The sequence below is a fragment of the Octopus bimaculoides genome, chromosome 4 (genome assembly GCF_046866305.1).
Source record: "Octopus bimaculoides isolate indiv1 chromosome 4, ASM4686630v1, whole genome shotgun sequence".
In the NCBI taxonomy this organism is placed as follows: Eukaryota; Metazoa; Mollusca; class Cephalopoda; order Octopoda; family Octopodidae; genus Octopus; species Octopus bimaculoides.
The window spans coordinates 39,744,840-39,766,462 of NC_142931.1; the positions used below are offsets into that span (position 1 = coordinate 39,744,840).

At 38.0% G+C, this 21,623-nt stretch overlaps 1 protein-coding gene across 1 annotated transcript in view; it reads left to right on the top strand.

Moving 5' to 3' along the window:
* Positions 1-13,456: 13,456 nt before the first annotated feature.
* Positions 13,457-21,623, top strand: part of LOC106877989 (uncharacterized) — a 96,140-nt gene continuing 87,973 nt past the window's right edge. Inside the window, exon 1 of the mRNA XM_089350621.1 lies at positions 13,457-13,694. The gene's annotated coding sequence lies outside the window, so the exon portion shown is untranslated. The remainder of the gene's footprint in view (positions 13,695-21,623) is intronic.

Below are 21,623 nucleotides of genomic sequence, written 5' to 3' on the forward strand. Positions count from 1 at the left end.
ACGAACGGCTTCCGAGCAATCAATCTATGAGTTAGTGTATTCCCGGTGGCGACTGTGAAAGGGAGTTTTTATACATCTTGGTTGGAATAAATAGCGAAAAGGTACTTTTGATGAACGAACCGGTTTATCAGCAATTTCGCGCCCTTGTACACATTCGAACCACAATGACAGAGAAACAATAATGCACTTAAGTTAAGTTGTGTTGGAAGGTGTTAGTACCACATGAATACTACCCGATGAGTTAATAATATATTAAGCCAAAGATACGACATATGTGATGATCAAGTTAAATAGGTTCCGACACAGTATTCGAGTTTTAAAAATTCTTGAATGTCTCATGTTGCTTTAAGATTTAAATATTTTATAAATCCTTTAGGTTAATTCTGATGAGAGAAATATAGATGATTAAGGCGGCGAGCTGGCAGAAACGTTAGCACGCCGGACGAAATGCTTACCGGTATTTCGTCTGCTGTTACGTTCTGAGTTCAAATTCCACCGAGGTCAACATTGCCTTTCATCCTTTCGGGGTCGATAAATTAAGTACCAGTTACGCATTGGGATCGATGTAATCCCTTTGTCTGTCCTTGTTTGTCCTCTCTACGTTTAGCCCCTTGTGGGCAATAAAGAAATATAGATAATTGTTATGGTTGGAATTATCTCGTCCATACCAACCTGTATCTTCTCTAAACGGCCGTCAGACTTTACACCTGCTCAAGATTCTTCTTAAAATTCTTTAATACCAACATTCTCATCCATTTAGATTACCGCAATATATCCAACATCCGCATATTTTAATTGATATTAATAAGGATGTACAACCTCGCAAACACAGTTGTGTATTTTTATATATTTATAGATTTTTATATCTTGTGTTTATGAATGCATCCATATATGCTGTGGAGTATTCCGACACTTTGAAATATATTGAGTGAATATGAACACAGACCTTTAAAAAATTTGTTCTCTTTTTTTTTTGTTTTGTATTCCTGAGTCTCTATGAGAGCGCTAATGAGTTGTGCTGTATAAGGGGACAATTATCCCATTTGTTTCTAGCTAGCTAGACGTGTGTGTGTGAGGACGCATGGCTTAGTGATTAGTGTGTTGCACTCACGATTCGGCGATCGAGGTTTCAATTCTTTGAACTGAAGGTGCGTTGTGGTCTTGAGCAAATCGGTTCATCTCAGGTTGCTCTATGATCACTTGGACACCTGACGCGCGGTACACCGTGTACCTGTCCAGGCAACGTCGCTATGTTGGAGGGAGTGAGATAATCAATGCCACGAACTTTTGACCGCTAGAAAGAAATCAATTGTGTAGGTCATTGAATGTTCATACATCGTCTTAGGAGAAAACAGTTTGAATTATTTTGGCCATATTTATATTAGATGGAGTGTGTATCATTTATCACTAGTATTACTTTACTGGTTGGCATTTTCCTATCTTGGCATTGATTATATTTGTTGACGTCTCGTTTATTTCCCTTCATTTGCTGATAGGGTGCGATGTGTTTAAATTTAAATTTAATTTTTATCTTTTTATTTCTCTGTTAATTTTCTAAATTTTCTAGCTTTTTTTTTCTGTCAAGTTTCCTGTAATAAATTCATTTGATTTCGCGTGTTTGTATTACATTGGACTTCTAAATATTGTTGCTTTAGAGATTAAACGAAACTTGCTTTTCTGAGAATGTTGGTATGTAAGTCGTCTTAATCAAATCATAAAATTCAAGTCAAGCTTTACAATTTGTGTCACCGTTTATTATGTTCAGGCTCAAGCATTTTTTTTCCAAACATAAAACTAGGACTGCATTACTCTATATTTGAATTGCATTTTAAAAGCTTCTACATCACTTATAAGACGGCAGTGTGATTATTGAGGGAATATTTATCAGCTGTTCCCTCTAAGTTGGATTAGGTGTTCTTTTATCGGTACGGCTTGATCCAACGTTGACTCCTCTTCATTATTTTGTATTATTACTCGTATGATAACACTATAACCAGGACACGCTATACAAAATAAGCAGCTTGTGAAAAGTCATATACTTACTGCAGAATTAGAAAAGTAGAGATTCTAATTTGAAAAGAAATGAAACCGGAAGAAAATACATTAAGAAAAGGGAAAATACATTAAAAATGAATGAAAAGACTAAAATAAAACGTCTGACATTTGCAAAAAGAATCAGAAGATTTTGAGACATTGTATATACACAAGCCAACCCTCACACAAAAGCTGATGACGGCCTGCGAGAGCTCATTCATTCCATTCAATGTGTTTCACCATTTCTTTCTAATTGTTATCTTTTTTTCTTCCTAAACATTTTATGCAATTAACTTCGCATTTTTTTTTGTTGATTACACAGAAATATGTCTAGTTTGTTAATAAAATATCTTTAAACATTTGTTTCGGTTTCGCTTGCGACAACATTGGACCCAAATACTGTGGTCCGTTGGACAACATTCATGGAAGAAAGACTGGAGATATATTGCATTCGCAAATATTGGTCTTCCGTAGAAAAATATATTACTTAGAGACGTGTCTTGGAGAGGAATATTCCGGGTGCAAAATATATGATCAACTTTGACCGGTAAAAGACTATTATATTTTTATATAAAAAGACTATTATATTCTATCATTAAAGAATCTTAACATTCCCAGTTGAAGCACATATTCTGTCTTTAAGATTGCAATTTTCTTTTCTTGTTCCTAAGCTGGAATGTCCTAGAGAACTTGATACAAGAACGCTTTGAACTTTCAAGCATGGAATTTCATGCTGTTTCAGTTAAGTGACTGAGATCTTTCTCTATATTATTGATACCACAAGGACTCATGTTTTCTACTGATAACTTGGTTAAATCGTCTTGTGAGAGAAGCCTTTGTGTAAAAATGTTTGGGACCGTATTGTACAATACGGTCCCAAACATTTTTTCTGGGCTATCCATGCAGAATTTCTCATTAGTGATTGGTTTGCAAGATTCTTGATACGAATTCGTGTGTTGCAACAAATCTTGATGCGTGTTGGGAGTATCATTAAGCTAAAGGCAAGGCACTGAGAAAGTTGCGAAGAAAGAACTTTGACTAAAAAAAAAACAACTGATTGATTGTTTAACTAACACATTAAACAAATTATCGATTACTTAGTTAAATTTTTTAAGTATGGTTCACTGTTATAGCCGGGTTTCAATCTGGGCCGCAACAACGTCTACCCGTCAGCCACACTTCTCAGTCCATCATCACTGACTCGAGGTTCTCGATTCATTACAGGTCAGTGTCTGCAATCAAGTGTGACAACGGTTTCCTCTGCTTAAATGACCATGAAGTGCAACAACGGCTTTGTCTGCTTACATGACCATGAAATGGGTCCTACAAGACTAATTTGGATGCTTCAGCTCAGAGTGGTTCTCGCAGTGAACAGATAATCGTGGCCGCCTTTGGTCTTCTCGCTAACTTTCGGCTGGTCCCCGTAAAGGTGTTCGTTTATCATATATTGCTGCCATTTAACATTTAGGGCCATTTGTAGTATCCTTGTGTTGCATCCATGTAGCCCGTTTGATAATTTCTTTGTAAGTGTCCATGTTTCACGGCCATATAACAGCACTGCTTTGACAGTTGCAACGAACAGCTTGATTATGATTCACCTGGACAATTTGGAGTTCCAGACATTCATTAGTTTGTGACAGGCTCTCCATGTTTGTGCTTTCCTGAGCTTGATGTCTACTTCAGAACTGCTCATTCAACCATCTAAGTACTTGTAGTCTTCTGCAACATTCAATTTGAAACTACTCAAAGCAAACACTTCAACATCCCTTGATTGGTTCAAAGACATGTATTTGGTTTTCTTTACATTTGTGTGCAGACCGGATTTGGCAGCTGATGTTTCTACTCTGCTGAGCAGCTGTTGTGCTTGATCTTTTTCATCAGATAGATGTGCTACATCATCTACGAAGTCAAGGTCTGTAATGGTTACTGCAGGTACTCTCTTTGATCTTTGACGGGCTATAATGAAACCAAGGACTTCGTCACTGTTATCTATAGCCTGCCACATCGCATAATCCAATACAAATGCAAACAGGTAAGGTACAAACGTATCTCCTAGTAACACCCAGCTAGCATTTGGAGGAATTCAGAGTGCCATGAATAGTCTGAAAGAGAGAAAATTTGCTGCCCCTGATGATATACTCACTGAAGTTATGAAGGGGTGCAATCTGGATGGAATAATACTGGGTTTTGTGAATAAGGTCTTGCAGAACTAAGAAAGTGAAGATCAGTGTTCCGAGATTGACTTAATTCCAATCTATAAGTGATGAAACCTAAGCGATGTAACTAACTACAGAGGAATTACCTTGTCCAATATCTAACTCAAAGACATCATCCGAATGATCCCCAACAGGATTCAACCGCTAATTGATAGCCATCTAAGACCAAATCAAAGTGGATTTAGACCAAGGAGATCCACAACGTCTCAGATCTTAGATCTGTAGTGTATCATAAGATTGAAAATCAAGACAGCTACTTACCATTATAATTTTCGTGAACTTCAGCAAATCATTTGAAAGCATCCATCGTTACAAAATGTTGAAGATCCTTCGAGCATAACGTATTCCCGAAAAACTAGTCCCTGCCATTGCAAAAGCCTACGAGAAGACCAATGTTCGTGTGTTATCATCTGATAGAGAAACAATTCTTTCGGAATAGCTGTCCCATGTATGCTGAAATTTCCCCGTTTTTTGTCAGGATTTTCCATTTCTCCATGCATTTCAAAACAATGAAGGGAATCTTTTTTAAAACAAAAGTTTTGAAAATTCATGTCTTTAAATGTTTGTCTTCCACCCCACCCCACAAACGTACACACACACATCGTGCCTTTTGGAACAGCAACAACCACTAAAATTATATACTTTTCTTCTTCGTAATTTCTCCGCATTCTGAAACATTTGTAACTCGCATAAAAAAAAAAAAAACAAAGAATTTTCTCTTCCCTTCCCTCCTTCATTGTGCTTTTTTACAATAAAAGAAACGTCAAACAATGAAAGTGAATATGTGAGAAAAATATTTGAATTCCGAAAATTATATCTATGAAGCGATGTTTTCACTCATTTATTTAAAGTTTCTCTGCTAACTTATCAAATACAATTACACGCAATAGATGGGTTTTGAAATTTAAAGTTGCTAACTTTCCAAGATTTTAATTGTTATGTATGAGGGGGCCCACCGAATTTGAAGTGCCCCGGGCCCACATGGTTAAAATTCGGCACTGGATATTTAACCAATTGACTAACCAGAAAAAAGGGATTTTGAACCATTGCATGTATCATTATTGGAGTGATGACTCTCACAAGACACAACCATACATAATTATTTACATTTTAACGCTCCATGTCTATTAACGAATACTGCGTTTTAGTAAGACTTTCAGGATAGACACACTTTAAGCACGTACACACATGCTGAACATTTCCACTTCACATATATTTCTTACCATATATAAAAGCACTGGTTTTCTTGGTTAGATGATCACCAATAGCTTGCTTTTGCTATATGCTGCAGTCACTGAATTTAGAAAAATGCTTTAAAGAATTTTAGGAATTCTGCCTGCATTTGAGTCGTTGCTCCTTAAAGAACCCAATCAGCATTTCTTTGATGACCTCTTCAATATATTTTCCCATAGGCTTCAGAGGGGTAGAAATGCCTATAATAGCTTCTGTTCTAGTTTCCTGTTAATGGATAGGATATATCAAACCATCTTTGAAAAAAAGGAGCTGAATTGTTTCGGTTTAGAACCGTTGGATATATTTTACTTTTGCAGTTGAAACACGTCATTTCCCTGCGTTTGCTTCATTTTATTTCAGTCAGATATTACATCTTCTATATTGATTGATTGATGTCACTTTGTTATGAAAAATTGCAGTTTTGATGAATGCTTCTGGTTTAGCTATTTGCACAGGAAATACGTGATTAGTTCTGGAGCCTCATGTGTTTGTGTATGTGCACGAGTGTGTGTGTGTGAGAGAGAGAGTGAGAGAGAGAAAAAGACTGACCAGAGATGAATTTACAATGTAGTATTTCATTTTTCCGTTGGGTATGAGTCGTAAGTGAATTATTTCCAATGGCACAATTTAATTATTCACCGAGGCTGTTGCTTTCATAGAAATATTAGGATTCATTTTCGTCTTTATCAACTTTCTTTCCATTTACTGCCCTCTCACTTTCATACAAAATTTCTCCGTGGGTCATTCTTAATTGTGTTTTCACCTTGGCAGTTGTTTGTGTATTCAGGCTATATTGTTAAGAATATCTTCTTCGAAAATATAATTTTATGAATCTTGGCCATTCTACCAGAGACATACATAATGCATGTAGCTAGCATTATGGATATAAATTGCTTCCGTTTTATATCGTTGATTTTCATATTACATAACTTATTTCATCTTGTGGAGTTCTTTATCAACTGGTTTTCTGTTCCTCTTGAGAAAATGCAGGCTCGATTGTGTTGGAATACCTCTTGACACGTGTCGACCTAACTGGTTCGTTTAGATCGTACCCTGTTACTTCACTTATATTTTGTCACTTCCACATTGTGGATGCTTTTTGTAATATATTTGTTTTACCGTTATATGTATATTTGTTTCCTGAAAAGAATGCAATCGGATATTCTAGTCGTTAACGGCCGTAGTGTGACGTTCTGCTAGAGAATGTTTACAAAGAGAAATAATAAAATCACCAAAACGAAAATCATTCATAGGCTGAGTCGCTATTGTCAATAGAGCGACGAACAAAAAATCCTTTACGGAATAGGGGTTGAGTACCTTTATGTTCACAGTTCAAATATTAGAAGCTATGTTTGCTACTCATCATACCGGGATCAAATACCAGTGAAGTTACTTTGGTTGATTTTACTGACTCCACCTCTCCAACCTAGGTACCGATTAAGTTGACTACCTCTCCCCGCCCCACCATCATCAGGAATATTTGACCTTCTGCCAATGTAATTAATCCTTATAAATTCTTCTTTTCTCAATATCGCCATCATTATCTCCATCGTCGTTGTCGTAAAAGTACTATTTTTTCTGTTAGCCTTATAACTTATACAAGGGAATCATATATATTCTGAGGTCAAGAAACAACCCTTTCAACAGTGTTTCATTTAGTTACGTCGTGGCGGCTAGCTGGCAGAATCGCTAGCAGGCCCAATAAAATGCTTAACGGCATCTCCTTCGAATTTACGTTCGAAGTTCAAATTCTGCCGAGCTCGACTTTGCTTTTCATCCATTCAAGATCGATAAATTTAGTACCAGCCGATTACTGAGAGTTGATGTAATCGACGACCTCCTTCTTCCACATTTTCAGGTCTTGTGCCTGTAGTAGGAAGGGTTATTTAATGGCGATAGGAATAGAAAGAGTAATTACTGACATTTTCCCTCCTTTATGTGTAATAATCCATTCAACTCACTACAACCTCCGTTCTGCAGAGGCCGCGTTCTTTTCTCTCTCTGTCTCTAAGTATTCTCTTATTTGCTCACTGCAACACAGAACATCCTTATCTCCACCCAGGTACCGCTATCGCACTCCACTTTTCTGCGTCATTTCAGCCTTCCAACAAGCTCCTCAGTAGTCACGTTCTTAATCACGATGCACCGTATCCTCAAAGCTGTAGAAGTGCCTTCAGCTGATCACCGACGTTTTTACTGCTGACATAGTGGCAAATATTTAAAATGAACAGAAACTGTATTCATCTAACCAGCCACAGAAAGCTTGTAAAGACCACAGATATAAAGTATGATATAAATCAGGATGGTTATTGCTCAAATTTGAGGGGGACACTAACTCCCACAAGTGGGAGAAAAGAAAAGTTAACAAAATTAAATATAACTCGATAATACAATTTAGAACACAGAATAACACCACAGGTAGAAAATATGGGGTCTTCAATTAGTAGAAATATAAGGAGACAAGTAAAAATAGGGATTTTTGTTAAACAAATAGACATTCAACAAAGGCCTCTCCGTTTCAGTTATAAAAAGAATTCAGACAGTTAGTAATTCATTGTTTCTAAGAGAAATTCAGAACACTTGCTGTGTAATTAATGTCTTGTCAACAGCTTTGTTATAAAACATATCACAGTTTTAATAAAAAGAAAGGTTAAAGCTACAAAAATACCACGAAGTGTTTTGCAATGTATCACGTGTCAGAAAAATTAACGACATGCCTCAGCTACATTATAATATATGTTCACAGGAAAACACCTAGCATTGGCGGGACAGGAAATTATAAAAATTATTCTGAAATGGGTAGGTTTACTGATAATCTGATTTCAATGAGGAAGCCATTGTCAAACAACACATTTGTGTTTCTACGCTCCAACAAACTGTTTCTCTGACGATGAAAAAACAGCATCTCGTCTTTCGCTAAAAGTCCACAAACTTCCTTGTTTTGATAATATGGCTTCAAATCTAGAGTTGGCAGGGATGACTGAACTTGATTGAACTTGTTACTGCTGCAGATGCCTCAGAAGTAAGATATATGCGTAGCGGAAGCCATTTTCTAACAGAAAGATAAATACAAACCAACCTGGAAGTATCTAGGTTCGATGCACTAACATTTGATTGATTTTGTTCTTGATGTGTGAAGGGTCCACAGGGAACTGAATACTGAACTGTCAATCATCTGGTGCATATAATCTATATAATAATCTGCTCGTTCGTTCGCCCGTTATACTTTAGTTAGTTAAGAGCTGGATGTGGTGTGAGTAAGAAATGGAGTAAAAGTGAGTGTGAGAAGAGAGGAGCGTGAGTAGAGAAGAAAGTGGAGGAAATGGAGAAGTAGAGAAAGATGTATAATAAGGCTAAATGCGGCACGTGGTTGGTTCAAGGGAGAGGTTGAAGAACGAGAGAAAAAGATGGTGATAGAAAAGAGGGAGAGAGAAGTGTTAACGACATGCTGCAGGGTGGGGAAGGAAAGGTAAAGAGAAAGAGATTTGTTTAGGATACAATATTCAGCAGAGTGTGATGTTCTGCTGGTGAGGTTAAAGGGAAAAAAAGGCAGATAGAGATAGACAGGGGTGGCAGCAAGAAAAAGTAGATATCAACGAACAGCAAATAAAAAAAAGTAGATATAAACAAGGAGATGAAGTGAAATTAAATGAGCTTGGTAACTGAAAACTAGAGTGATGATGAAGGTGGTGGTGGCAGTGGTGGTGGTAGTGGTGGTGTGTGTGTTGATAGTGAAAAGTACATTTTTTTTATTAGATCAAATCTCTAAGAATATTCTTGTATCTGGTCACGTACACTTCGCGCTTTAGCTTGTCAAAAAGGACGAGGAGAGAGTGAGAGAAAGAAAGATGGAATGTGAGAGTGAGTGAGAGAACAGACTGACAGCCGACATCCCAGACTGTCACCCATGTGACTAGTGGAAGTGAGAAACAGATGTTAGGGAGATGAAGAGAGGAATAACACGGTTGAAAAGATTGTTGAAATAGGAAGTGACAAAGAGAGAAATATGAAGTGATTAGCAGAGAGAAATTTTTAAATCATTTAATATTTTATTATTGTGACTGGAAGTAAAATAACTTAGCAAAATAAAAATTCTATGGAATTTCCACGGGTCCCACTATTATACATAACAAATATAATATACATAATACTCATATAATATATATATATTACAGTTCTATATTTAAGAGATGAGGAATTATTTACATTATTTACATTTGACGGATATTCGTCCTCATCTTGTTTGTTGTTAACACAACGTTTCGGCTGATATACCCTCCAGCCTTCGTCAGGTGTCTTGGGGAAATTTCGAACCTGGGTTCTGATTCCTATCGATGTTACTATTATTATTATTATTATTTTATTATTATTATTAATCAGAACTCGGAACCTTGGGGTTAGTAGCCCGCGCTCTTAACCACTACGCCATATGCCCGTCGGCAATTATGGGGTGAATTTTAAGGCTTATAAATCTATTATTTTTCTATCCTTCCTCAATACCGGTTCCCATATGTTATTCATATCTGCACTCGGTCTGCTTAGGAGGTTGTTGTGTCCTAGCATATGTGCTGCTTCTTTTAGTTTTCGTATTTTCCAGTGTTGTTCCCTGTCTATTATTTTAACTTCATCCCACAGGGGGAGGTGGTTTCCATTTTTCCATCGTCGAATTTACAACAGGAATATCATACCGATGAGGTAATGGAGAGTTTTTCCTTCTAAACCAGAAACATGTATATGATTAACTATGGCTAGTTTAGTTCGTTATTTTTCTTCTTGTTTTGCCTATGTGAGTTGGGGGTAACTGCTATCTGTTGGAGTTTCAGCATTTTTAGCTGTTATTTCTGAACTTCGGTATGTGGTGAAGCAACCTGTTGCTGATCCCTTATTTTTGTTTATATATATATATATATATATATATATATATATATATATACATATATCCACCCATTCATTCATCTATCTATCTACCTCTCATATATATATATATATATCCATCCATCTATCTATCTATCTGTCTATCTATCTATCTATCTATCTATCTATCTATCTATCTATCTATCTATCTATCTATCTATCTATCTATATTTCTAAGACTGTAACCACTCGAAAGTTATAGAGCAGAGATTACAGCAGTCGGTTGAATCTTGTACATTTTAAATCATTTATCTTTCTCTGTGAAACGTTAGACTCCGTGTGAAAGAGAGAGGCTAAGTCTAATACTCTTCATAAATACTTCTCAAGACACGGATAAATATATTTACGGTAAGTCTGTCAGAGTGGTCAATAAAATTGTTATAATCTCGAATTACACTAGAGTTAGATCTATTAAGATGGTGATACATGATGATGATGCTGATACAAGATGATGATGATGATGATGATGTTGATTACCATAAAACAAACACTTTTGAAGAATTTTTAAAGGTCTTTACTCGTAGGTAAAAAAAACTTTTACTTTTTATAATTGAATCAGGGCAAAATGAAGACAGACCAGGTTGAGATGACAATCATGTTAACTGACAGATCTTGCAGATCTAAACAGGATTATTAGATAAAAACTGAGATATGTTTCGACCAAATATTGGTCCAGGCCATGTCTAACTTAATAGCACCACCTGATAGGATTATCTAAATCCTTTTTACAGTCAAGTTTTGTCTATGGTTCATTCAAGTAGTGAGTTCTTATTGAGCGGGTTGTTTTCATTGCCTAAACTGCTGAGTGAACCATTCGGGAGATTTGGAGATTATAAATTTTGGTTGTGTGCAGGAAATGAAAGAACATTTCTGTCACCTTAGTTGCTTCAGATTGGTCAGAGATGAGACACGTGCTGCTAAGGATAGGTGGCATGAAACTGGTAGAACTGACCAGTGAGCTGACTTGAAGTTCCATCTGTCACACGTACACACATTCACATACGTATAAACACATGCATATATATATACAAATATATATATATATATATATATATATATATATATATATATATATATATATATATATATATATATATATATATATATATATATATATATATATATATATATACACACATTATTGTACGTATGACTATCTATACACACATACAAAAATACAAAAACATACACTCATACAAGATAAAACAATCGAAGGAGACTGGTGGTTGCCGACTTCGACAGGACTTGTATTACTTGGAAAAAAGTGACAGAAAGAGTAAAGTGAAAATGATGTGCAGAGTAGAGCGTCTGATGTTTCTTTAGGGTTAAGATGAGATGGAGAGGAGGTAAAACAGTTTTATATCCTCTATGATTGAGCTGCTAGCTACATTAAACGGAATAGGAGATAAAAACTGGATGAGGAGAAGGAAAGAAATGAAGAGGTGGTGATGATAAGAAATGAAGGAGTAAAAGGGAAAAAGTAAGTTTAAACCAGTCAGTGCGATGGTCTTCCATTTCCTCGAGTGTGTGGGATTTCACATATATAAATGGGTGATAAAATGGTCTGTTGTGTTGAAGCAGGTGGCAACGAGTTGGTTGGAATACGTAATAGTATACTTCGAATTGCAAAAGCCTAACAAGGAAACTTTATAACCATAAAAACTCTAACTCTTATCCTCACTGTAATTACAAAGCTAGTTTCTGGCATTAGCAGAAGAATCTCAGCTTTCGACCGATAGAGCGATTTTCTATAGGACTGCCTCATTACAACGAGGCATTAGCGAGAAGATTCATCGAAAAGCTAACGTATGTGGACAACCCTGCACCCGGAGAGAACCAAAAAAATACTCTATTTAACCTAGAAGTTTCAATCAACGTAGCTAGGAGCTCCCTGTCATTGATCAAGAAGCATTTTCTTGGAGGTCATAAGTACTACAAGCTTTTCAGTCTACGCAACGTCAAGGTTAGCTTCTCATTAGATAACAGTTTCTAACATTGCACACTATAACACGCAAACACAACCTCCAATCTCCACCCTGTAACTTCCGAAACTTTATCAACTGCCCCCTGGGAGGATTCTACCTAAAGGGCTGTGATTTACAGAGCCATCATCACACCGTCTGCGTATGACTCACACTATATGGGCATGACGGCCATTAACTCCAAGGGAAGGTATGCACAGCATATGCATTCCTCCAGATGTAGGGATAGGGAAAACTCCACCTTGTTCCACTTTATCTAGAGAGTTCACGACCGCCGGAATGACTTTCCCAAGATTGACCAGACTTGTTACTGCCTCTGCAAAAGATAGCATATTCTCCAGCAACCTGCAGTAGTCATAAACAAGAAAAAGAACTGTCTTATTACCACCAGATATACGTCCTCCCAATTATCTTTAAACCACTGGCCGCCTACAACCCATATATACCACCTTAGGTCTGGCTGCCCCACAAGCAAGGGAGGGTATTTAACCTCTACTGCCTACACAGACTTCTCATGATTGACTTGCTATATGTGTGTGTGCACACACACATGTATATATACTTACCTTTCTTCACCTAACACCGTCAAATTTTAATCCAGCATCAAATCTATTTACTCCCTTAATGACGCTGTTGCCACCGCGTGGTACCCAATACATACCAGTCCTATATGTGCATACAGCAGACGTGCTCACATACACAAATACCAGAAGCATTCTTATGCATACACCCCTTCCTGCAGATACGTACGCACACATACGTAGACATACAAATACAGAGACACATTCATGCATACCATACATACGCATACTCATACATGCATTCCAGACACGTAAGCACACATACATGCAGCGTATTCTAATGCACACGTATACGTGCACAGACGCATACATAAACCAGCACGTTCGGATACGGAAACGCCCATGTATCCGTGCACAGATGATGCGCATACAAACATACACATCTGACACACCCATGCACCAACGAGCTGTCGCCGTCATCTCACATACACACGCACACTCAAGTACTTATGCCTTAGGTATCCCCCCATACCCACATCAGCAGCTGGTGTCTCTAAAGATTCTCACCCATATTACTTAGATACAACGCAGTCCAAGAAATACAAACTTCTATGTGATATTGCTGTTATTTCAAAACTAATATGAGCAACACCATGTGACCCGCCTTGACCAAAGCAGCCAAATATTCAGTAACCATCTAGAATTTCTTCTGTCACTTCATTCGATCACCTAAGCCTACTAAACTTCAAGTTGTATTGAGCCGAATCAAACTGTTATTAAAAATTAATAACAAGGTAAGTCAAAAATTATACGCACTCTCGTTTCTGTAATTTATTATAACTTGCTCAGGTTGTGGACGTAACTATATAGGACAAACAAGTATGACATTACATAAGGAACAGATCCGGTTCCCGCAATACAGACAGATTCCTTTGAGGTGGGGTTTATCGCTGTCATTAAATTGTTTATCGCTGTCATTAAATTGCTTATTTAAGCGATTGATCTTTATTCTGTTTTATTAGGATTCTCCAGTCTCCGGGAATAATGTTTCTGTATGCATTGGCTCATCTCTCCGAGATAAATTTAATGCATATATCTCGCATTTTTGAGTTTCGCATCAATTCGCTTCGGGATCTGGTTTTCAGTTGATTTCCAGTTAGTTTTATAGAAATTCAAATTGGATAGGGTTTGGGTGCTATCTGCGTGGAATTCATCTTTAATTGGTTGTAAATTGTTATTTCTATTGTTACGGTGTGAGAAAATTGGCGGTGGTACCTACACATTGTAGATAAGTTCCACGTTACTACAGAGGTTTAAGATGTTATGGTTTCTAGTTGGGGAAATTATAGTTTGCTCCATGAGCATCATTTTCGTGAGATCAAGCGGAGATTCTTCGCTTTGCACGTCATTCTTGTGATTATGTCACCTTCAGGCTCTCTGGTGTTAGGGAAGACGAAGTCATCTACCAGAAGTACATTACTGCTTTGATCTAGTTTTGTTAGTTCTTCTTTTATCATTGTAAGGCTTTCCTCAAATTTACCATCGTGATTTGAGGCATCAGATGTATGTATGTGTGTGTGTGTATCAGAGTGAGAAAGGAGTAAAAGGCCGAAAGGAGAGAAACAAGAGTGGGATATGCAAATGTCTGTCTATCTACAAATAAATGTATGTACACACACACACTCACTATCTATACCCTTGTAGTGGTTCTCTAAGCTTATACATTACATTTATCCCTTTGAAGTCGCCGTCGGACTTCTGCTTTTTCTTTGTCTATATGTACCACTTTATGTCTATCTCTCCCACTATCTCCCTCTCTCTGGCTGTATATATGTCTCTTTCTCTCACTACCTCTACCTCTTTTTCTCTCTGGAGAAAAAATACGAGAGAGAGAGAGAGAGAGAGAGAGAGAGAGAGAGAAAAAGCGGGTTACGGAGAAAAAAACAAGTGAAACGCCCGACCTCTGCTTTCTCTCTGTCTATATGTCTGTAGTGGCTTCATGCAGGCATAGCGTGGATTCGATCCTCGATAGTCAAGTTTCACTTAACAGTTCAACAGCACTTTTCTCATGGTAAAACAATAGTTTTCTCTGTGAGTGACAGCAGTTACATTTGCCAGATGCCTTCGCTAAGCAGAATAATGTCTTTGCCACTTCATCCTCTAACTTCTTCTAGGTTAGCAAAAGCTAGAATAGAGAGAAAAGACCGCCAATGAAATTCTCAACAATGTGTCTCCTTCTAACTAGTTTGGATAATTATAAATACTAAAACACCGTAGGAAAAAGTGAGTTGGCAAAAAGGAGATGACGTAGAGGCGACCACAGGCAGAATCCAGTTAGCGAGATACTTCAACTGAGAGAAGGCTTACAGTGAGAATGTCAACTATGATACAATGTCTTGTCACAACACCACAGCTGTTTAAATGTCAGGCACCACGAAGATATCATTTTATCAACTTCCTTCACTTAACATTCACTTTATCTTTCTCTAATTCCTAGTTAGGCAACTTGTGGAGGCGCAATGGCCCAGCGCTTAGGGCAGCGGACTCGCAGTCATAGGATCGCGGTTTCGATTCCCAGACCGGGCGTTGTGAGTGTTTATTGAGCGAAAACACCTAAAGCTCCACGAGGCTCCGGCAGGGGATGGTGGCGAACCCTGCTGTACTCTTTCACCTCAACTTTCTCTCACTCTTACTTCCTGTTTCTGTTGTGCCTGTAATTCAAAGAGTCAGCCTTGTCACACTTTGTCACGTTGAATATCCTCGAGAACTACGTTAAGGGTACACGTGTCTGTGGAGTGCTCAGCCACTCGCACGTTAATTTCACGAGCAGGCTGTTCCGTTGATCGGATCAACAGGAACCCTCGACGTCGTAAGCGACGGAGTGCCAACAACAGTTAGGCAGCTATCAGTTGACCAAACATAACCAGCAACAACATACAAAAAAAGATAACTATATTGTTTTTATATAATACATACACCTGCCCGTTGAGGCATGGCATTGTACAAAGTAACGGTAAAAAAATATTTCTTTACAACTTCGATCACTGTTCTTCTTCCATCTTGCATACTGGCAACCAACACCTTAACAACAACCGTTACAATTGGTGACCCTCGACTGCAACGAAGAACTAACCGTTACATGTCCTTCTCTATGTCTCTCTCTCTCTCTCTCTCTCTCTCAGTATCTCCCTTTCTCTCTCTCTCTCTCTCTCTCTTTGGTTGTATATGTGTCTCTCTCTTACTACCTCTACCTCTTTTTCTCTCTAGAGAAAATGTACGTGAGACAGATAGAAAGGGGGTTAGGGAGAAAAAAACGAAACAGAGTGGGGCAAGAGACAGAAAACACACACACACACACGTATTCTAGCGGGCCTCCCGGCCTTTGGCCCGGTCTATATGGTGCTTAAATGTATTTATAAGGCATATATTGACATCTATCGTAATGCTAATTTTCCTTACAATAAAAGTTGTTAAAAGGTATTTCAATATTGTGTAACATAATTTTTAATATTTATTTAGAATATCTAAATTGAGCTACCAATACTACCATCAGAACCACTAATACCTATTCATCTATACTGCCATCACCACTACAACTCACTGCCATCACCACAACTAGCACGACAACTACTGCCAACACCAATACAACTAATACCACAACTACAGAGACGTCTCCACTACAAATATCACGACTACCACTAACAATATTCCTTTTTCCAGAAAACGGGAAAGGAAGGGCCCTACTCAGTTACAGATAAGCACAAGTCAGCCAAATATTGAAAAGATGTGGTAATTTGGGGAGATGAATGCACAATGGCACACAGATACGCATTAGAAGCCTTCGACAGAACACAAGAAGATATACGGAACAGCATAACGATCATGGGAGGATTTATTGTTGTTTTATCAGGGGGCTTCCGACAAACTTTACTTGTAATATCAAAGGGAACTCGCGCAGATCAAGTAAAATGTTGCCTAAAATCGTGAACTTTATGGCCATGTATCACCAAACTCAAGCGGGCACAAATTTAAGGTGGCGACGTTTCTGCTGAGTTTGCTCGAAATCTAAAACTTGGTGAAGGCAAAATGTGCCTTGATACTGAAAGGCGTTTTGATCCCTAATCATTTTGTACTATTGCGGAAAGCATTGATAGCTTCATTCATCAAGTGTTCCCAAATTTCGAATTCACCATCTTAACGAGGAGTGGCTCTGTGAACGAGAAATCCTAGCCCCCCCCCCCGCCAAAAAAAAAACATTATAGTAAATGCTATCAACAAAAATCTCATACAAATGATCCCTGGAGATAGCCACATCTACAAAATCTATCGACAAAGTTGTCGACGAAGAAGATGATGCTGCTCATTATCCTGTTGAATTCTTCAACAGTCTCGAACCGTCCGGTATGCCGCCACACAACCATGAATTGAAGAAGGGCAGAGTCATCATGCTTCTCAGAAACCTGGATCAACCAAGATTGTGCAATGGTACACGGACTGTGTTGTGACTGAAGTACAGCCTTACCTTATCGAAACAAAAATCCTCACTAGTGTGGTAAAGGAGAAATCGTATTTATACCTAGAATACCGCTAATACCAATAGATGTCCCTTTTCGTTTCAAACGATTGCAATTCCCAGTGAGTCAGTTACGCAATGACCATTAACTAGTCTCAAGGTCAATCACTGCAGGTTGTTGGTCTACATCTAGAAGAGGGCTGTTCCTCATATGGTCATCAAGTAGCTAGCGTGAAAAAAACCTCATAAGGGAAAAAAATCCATCATTTATTCCCCAAAATATATTCATTTATATAAGCTTTGAGAGTTGCATTTCCTCGCGTTCGGTAATAATGTGTTTATTATGGTAGTCTGACCTTAGAGTCCCTCATAGCGTGAGGCATTCTTGTATAGTAATGCCCTTATATATATATATATATATATATATATACATATATATATATATATATATATATATATATATATATATATATATATACTAGCAATATAACCCGACGTTGTCCGGGTGTGACTTATTACGCCATCTACGATAAGTCTTGCTAGGTGAAAATCAACTAAAAAAGAAAGCCTTACAACGAAAAAACCCTTATGATGTAAATGTGTTCATAATTCAAAAGACGATGAAATTAAAAGGGAAAGTCTGAAGGCTGTTTTGTGTAACATTATTAAGTGTACGTAAATTTCACTCGTCTAATTGGCTATACAAATGCTTGTGCAAAACAACTTTTTGCGCTGCCTTGATTATACATAGCGGGGTAACCCCTTTTCGCAAGAGGTAGGACGGCAATTTTTGATGAAGCAATTGCTGGCAATCTGTTGCTACACAGTTCTGCCAGAATTCTATCAGATAGGGCATAAGATGTTGATGCACCATTTTGCATTATGTTCAAAGTAGCTTCTGGAATGTGGTGAATTGCTGCAGTCTGTTGCTGTCTTTTTAAACTGGTTGCTTTCTTTCCCCAGCAAGCTCTCTTCTTTGTAATGAAGTTCACTGATTTTCAATGTGTTGTCCATAAGCTCCGTAGTTTGTAAATTTACAAAACATTGACGAACATGAGTTATATTGTAGTGAATGCTTGTGTGTACGTGGGCGTGTATGCGTTTGAGAGAGCGAGAGAAAATATGGAGAGAGGAAAAGAGAGAGAGGGAGAGAAAGGAATAGAGAACGGAAGCAATGAAAAGAGAGAAAGGGAGAACGGAAGACAGTTATAAAATAGCAATGCGTGCGCTTGTTTTTATAAGAAACACACAGAAACTAAATCTTATATCAAGAAGAACGAAGTAAGAGTGAAAAGGTAAAAGGAAAGAATAGTCTTAAAGCAAGTTAATTTATGACTTTGTATGTATCACTTTCTCTCACTCTCTCTTCCTCTTTTACTGTTACCCTCTATATTATATGTTGAGCGCGTGATCGATGTGTAAGAAGGGTAGAAGGGAAGAAATATAAAAGTTGCTAGAAACAACAGCCAAATCTCCCTTAAATCACACAAAGTAAACGGAATTTTAAAAATCTAATTACTGCACTGGAAAGTTCACATCGAGAAAATTCCATTGATGTAAAAATGTTTACGATAAAGTGGAAAATGTTGATTTCTATAAACTTTTAAAAAGGCTTCACACAGATATACAACTTCAGCATTATATATTAAGATGGGCAACACGCACGCACACACACACACACACACACACACACACACACACACACACACACACACACACACACACACACACACATTAACTTAAAAAAACGACAGGTATTTGTATGTATGTGTGTGTATTAAAGTGTATTCTGTGTCTCTAGGTAGAAAGAAAGAATAGTCTTAAAGCAAGTTAATATATGACTTTGTATGCATCACTTTCTCTCTCTCTCTCTCTCTCTCTCTCTCTCTCTCTCTCTCTCTCTCTCTCTCTCTTCGTCTTTTACTTTTACCCTCTATATTATATGTTGAGCGCGTGATCGATGTGTAAGAACGCCGGTACAAGACACCTTATTAGAATGAAGGATAACAGGATTCCTAAGCAGATGCTTTATGGAGAACTTGTGAATGGAAGGAGACTCCGGCAGAAACCAAGGCTGCGCTTTAAGGACTTATCAAGTCCTCATTAAAGGCCTGTGATATGCAGGACACTGACTGGGATAACAACGCCTGTCATCGCCACGGATGGAGGAAACAGGTTAAGGAGGGGATCGACATTTTGAGAGAGGACGTATCCAGCATAAAGAACTTAAGCGAGCTGCGCGAAAGCGCACGGCTCGTGTAGTGAATGGGGAAAGCTTGGTCTGCAATGTTTGCAGTCGTGTATGCTTGTCAAGAGCAGGGCTCATTAGCCACCAACGGAGCCGCAAATGCAATATATAAGTTAGTCCTAGAGCGCACAATGTTCCTGAAGGTCGGTAATGATCTTCCTCGCTCACGAGTGGACAACCATCATGTACACACACACACACACACACACACACACACACACACACACACACACACACACACACACACACACACACACACATATATATATATATGACAAAGTAAAGTTGTAAGGTACCGCACGAGTGAAAATATATATGAAAGAAGGTTTGAAAATGCAAAGGACTTTCAGCAATGTTTATTGACTTGACCGGTTTCACATTTTTAGAAAAAGATTATCAAAAGTAAAATGTAAAGCTTTGTATAAGCTTTGTTGTGTTAAGTACTGGTTATCAGAAAAGTATTAAAATACAGTTATGCAATATTCGATAACGATAAGATGTTAAAAACAGTTTACAAGAAAGTATTCAAGAACGGGACTACAATAAGTATTTTGAGTTCATATACATCATTAATATATAAGTGCATGTGGATGTATGTATTCATATGTAAGTTTATATGTACATGTGAATCGATTTAACTAGATCCCACACAAAACACACACACACACACACACACAACATACATACATGCACACATACACAACGTACACACATGCACACATACACATGAACGCTCATATATATATATATATATATATATATATATATATATATATATATATACCCCACACACAACACACACATACATACACACACGCACACATATACCTCTTCACTACAACACCCACATACATACACACACTTACATACACGCGCGCACACATGCGGTACAGTCGCGGGTGGAGTGAAACACAACACAACATGTGGTTGTCATGGTAACAAGCTATTAATGCCACGCTATCTGTTGATTAGCTAAAATTATCCAAATTTCCGAACTTTAATTCCAAATAACATTAGATTCTTTAATTTACGAGATAAAGTAATTGGTTGATCGTAATCAAAATTCAGAGTTGCATTGATACATCAAAATTGATAGCAATCTGAGCAAAATTAAGAGGGACTGATTTTGTGTATCAATTTAACTAGATCCTCTGTTACTACCCTAGAGAAGAAACTCTCCTCGCTGCTGTTAAGCCATAAACCTTTTCGACGCTCCTTTATAAGTGCAAAGAAGTCACAATTCCTGTGTCAACATTTCTACTGAATGATCAAGGCAAAACGATGGAAAAATTAAATTTATTGAAGACTAGGTTACCAACAACCCACGTCACATACCTTTCTTCTTCCTTACTGAGACTCACCTTGATAACTCACATCGAAGCTGAAGTGAAATTGGAAAATTTTGCCACCATTCGGGGCGGACTGTATCGGCAGAAGAATGGGGGGTGGAGTTGTCATTTTCCTGCACGAGTCATTTACTGCAGATACGGATATCTAATTCTCTAATGGTTACTGTGAATTAGTATCCGTACATAATAAAATACACGACTTAGTGATAATTGGGCTCTACAGGCCACCCCAAACGCCACTACTGTGCTTCGGTGAATACCTCAAGAAAGCCAAGTCTTTCATCAACCAGTGCAAAACCGGTAGCATTTTAATGATGGGTAATTTCGATCTCCCTTGTATCGACTATACTGTAGTGTTATGAGCCAGGCTGTGTTGTGGGGAAGGATCGGAAGTGAGGGAGTAAGTATGTCCTGTCGGAAGTGAGGCCAGTGGGTCCCACTGGAAGTGCCGCAGTGGGCTTGCGGCATCTGTGAAGCGCGAGGAGTGAGTTGGCGGCGGACAGCGCATCAGAGCAGACGTGTGAGATTGTACAGCGACGGATAGCGCACGTGGATGTGGAGTGAACCTTGCAAATCAAGACAGCACGTGGACGCTGAAAGTGACCCTTTTTCG